This window comes from Suricata suricatta, chromosome 11 (genome assembly GCF_006229205.1).
Source record: "Suricata suricatta isolate VVHF042 chromosome 11, meerkat_22Aug2017_6uvM2_HiC, whole genome shotgun sequence".
NCBI classification, from domain to species: Eukaryota; Metazoa; Chordata; class Mammalia; order Carnivora; family Herpestidae; genus Suricata; species Suricata suricatta.
Window position 1 is genome coordinate 76864813 of NC_043710.1, and position 4052 is coordinate 76868864.

The window sequence follows — 4052 nt, forward strand, 5'->3', positions numbered from 1 at the left end:
AAAGAATGAAATCTGGCCATTTGTAGGAAAGTGGATGGACCTTGAGGGGGTCATGCTAAGCGAAATAAGTCAGGCAGAGAAGGACAGATACCATATGTTTGCACTCATAGATCTAACAGGAAACTTTCAGAATGATCTAGCTTCAAGAAAAGCAAGCAGTTAGTGCTTAAGAAAAATTGATTCAGTATCTAATGGATAGTTGATACCTGTCACAACACAGCATTTTATATACTGTTAAGTGTAACTGCAATACAATCTAAGTTTATTTTGGGAGTGTTTGCTATATCATTGGATTTAATGAAATGTTTAGAGGTGCAGTTGCCATGACTTTGAGTAGATAATGAAAGAAAATGCAAAATGCTTATTGATTTATGATGTGGTTTCATCTTAGTTTAGGCAAACCATGCAGTATTTAATACATAGTAGCAAAATATTTACTATTGAAGCTTGAAAAGATGTGAGTTCTTTGTGTGCACTTTTATTTATGCATGTGAGAGGGTTGTCTTTTTTTTTTAATGTTTTTACATTGTAGTACTTGTTTTGCTTGTTGGTGGTGTTTGCTTATTTAATACATTCCGTCAAGAACAGAAATTACATGCTGGTTTTTTGTTTGTTTGTTTGTTTGTTTGTTTTCCCCTAAGAAGTGTGTCTTGGGTTTTTCCCTTATTATTTTGGTTACTTTTTTTTTTCCTCTTCTTTTTTTGGTGATGGGGGTGGTTATGTTTAAATGAAGTTGCTTTTACAACACCAAAGACTTAATCATCCATTTCATATATAAAAGGTAGCTACTTTTTTGCATGGACCTCAAGCATATTGTAGTATAGAGGTGGAATTTAAGGAAAGGTATTAAGCAGGCTGTGTTTTAACTTAAGGGCAAGTAATAAATTGTATCATGTATCTTGAATGTATCATAGATAAGCTGCTATATAATGATCACCACTTCAGATAGCTGTGAAATTAGGTGATTAACTAGTTGTTACATAACCTAATTTCTGTATAAATCTAATTACATGAAATAGAAGTTGGGGTTTTGATTTTTTACTTTGCTTTTCTGTTTGGAGTGTAATTGTTACTACTGTATTGTAAATGATGGAAAATAATTGCATATGTTAAAAAAATAAATAAATAATCAGGAAAAAAAAGTGGGTGTGACAGTAATGAGAACTGTTTAAAATTACTAAATATGCGTACTGAAACGAGAACTCTTGTACATTTTGTTAGACACAGTTGCATAAAATGAGATAGAGCAAGAAACAATAAAGGTAATGTTATGTCCAGATTTCAATATCGTCCCCCAAAACCAGAGGCCGCCAGGGAGACTGAGTCACACATGCAAAAGCAAAGGGCTTTATTAGCATTATGGGCTCGGGCTTGGGCTCACAGACTTCCCCAGCTCAGTGGATCCGTGCTGAGAGTTCCGAACAAAGGCGGGGTAGGGCCTTTATGGGTTTTGGGAAGGGGGAGTTACAGGAAATTGTGACACAGGTACAGAGATCCAATTATTATCGCTTAACATCATTGGCAGTAACTTTAACCACACCCATTGCTTAGAGTGTTCGTTACTTTTGGCGGGACCCAATCACAACATTTAGAGTATCAACCAATTACAGAGTGGATCCAGGACTCAGGACCCAGGACCCTCACTTAGGGTGTAACCAGCCTTAAGCAATAAGTGATTATCTATAGCTTCTATCTCTAGGCCTGCCCTTAGGAATGCTAAGCATTTTAGCTGGCCGCTTCTGATTGGGTGTTGCTAGGGTGGTCCCTGGCTGAGCAATCTGTGCCCTTTTATTGTCTAATGATTCTGAGAAACTGACACCTAGGCCTCCAAGGTCAGAGGGGAAACTTGAAGCCTGTCATGGAGTTAGTTTGGCTCAGACCTGTGTCCTTTTAGTAATAACTATATTATCAATTCTATAGTCAGAAAAATTGCAAATTATACTTTTGTCTAGTCTGGATTGATGTGGGGCTGTTTGGCAAATGGTCAAGAAAGAATTCTTGAGATTTTTTTTATGCAAAAAGGTGTTTTTATTAACCCAGGGGGATAGAACTCCTGGGAGTAAGAGTGTACTGTGATTGTGTGGAGCAATTGAATATATATTAAAAGTTAGAGGTGTAGAGATAAAGGAGGTCTTTAAAGACATTTTCATATGTTGAAGACTTGCAGAATCCAGAGTTCTGGCTACTGTTAAGATTGCTTCCAGCCTCTGGCAAATCAACATTAAGGCAGTCCTGAGTTCCTGGAAGAATGTCACACTCGGCATGTCTCAGGTGTTTATCAATGGGCTTCAAGTTGTAAGAAATTTTAATTTTATCCATTTCATTTGCTTTTGTTCTTTTCATTATGGATTATATGTTTTCATGTTGTAGTAGATGTCTTTATTTTAATTAAACTGCTTCCTTTATTCACAATTTCCAAGAAATGATTGCTTCTGTTCTCATGGCCCTTATTTTTAAATTGCAATAGTTGTTAGGCTTTGCTCATAGACTTGCAAACTATGTTCATTAGACATACGGTTTTTATTGACTATGACTCAACAAAGAGTTTGCTATCCTACCCAATATGCTTTTGAAAAGCTGAATATCTGATTGACTTCATAATAAAAGTAGTTACTTCTTGTTGCTGCTCTGCATTTTTAATGAGTGAAGTATGGTAGATTCCTTTCTATTGCACAACTTTAATCTACATGTTTCCTATATCATATTGAATGTAAAGAAGCTGTTCTAAAGTTCTTTTTCAGGGAAACAAGCATTTATTTCTGCTTGAAGATACAGATGATGAATGAGCTTCCATTGAGTTGCGTGATGATTCTTCTTGAGAAACACCATTACATATATTCAGGAACAGAAGACAAGGGACATTTATCGTAAATTGTCTTACAATCATCAAGCAGCTAAACAACACTGAACATTTTAAACCTAAAAATAGTTTTCAAGTTAACATATTGAATACTGTTCATGCTAAATAAACTGGTGACAGCATTAAATATCTGCCAGAAATTTTTAGTTTTTACCTATCTCTATTTTCACCATGTGAAATAATTTCAAATTGCTTTTAGGTTTTTAAAAATACATTTTATAATTATACTTACTTCATTATTGTGTTTTTATTCAGTAAACTTCCTGAATAAAATAATCCTCAATATTTTATCAACCATAGATAGTAGGATTGGGAATATATCAATCATGGTAAAACACCTCTAATTTTCATTAAGTTGTAGATTAAAAATGAGTAATAAAGTTAATTTTATTAAATTGTAGATTAAAAATGAGTAATAAAGTTCTTGGTATGATAAAAGGACACTAAAATCTGGGGGGGAAATCATCAGGTTATAAAATATTGAAGAATTTGTTATGAAGAAACTATAATCCCAAGCAGATTTACTTACGTTTACTCCCTACAGAGGACTTTCTATTCAATTGCTTGCTTTGAAAACAATAGATTTAAACTAAGAAGATTAATACTAGAGACGAACAAAAAATAAACATCTGTGTTTTACTGAAGTAGCTCCCATTTTTGAAATTTCTTTGTAGTTCCAGGAAAAACACTTTTTAAAAACTGTAGGTATTTGCTTAATGAATACAGACACAAATGGGAATCTAAAAATAGTCTATATTTTAAATGAACTTTGAACAAAGGTATCAGAATTTCTAAATAAATGGAAATAATTTCAAAGAAAGCTATCTCATCATTAGATAACTCACTGCATGACTTGTTTATAGCATTTATATTCTCATGACAAATATAAAATGCTTTAAAAAATTCTATTCTGTTCTGCCTTTGATTGTGTAACACAGAAATAATGCTACTGCTCTAATATGTATTTGGAGTGAGTAACAGGAGCCAAATTAATGCAGTATGTGTTGCTTTCAAACTCTGCCTTTCAAATGTAATTCATGGGCATCAACCTCACCTGCTGATTTCTCAGTGGGGTGGTAAGTTTCCAACCAAAGTGTTTAATGTTGTAGCTCTCATTAAATGCACACCATGTGAGATGGAGTCAGTTTAACACTTAAAAAGAAATGTGCCTGGATGAGATCAATGCACATTA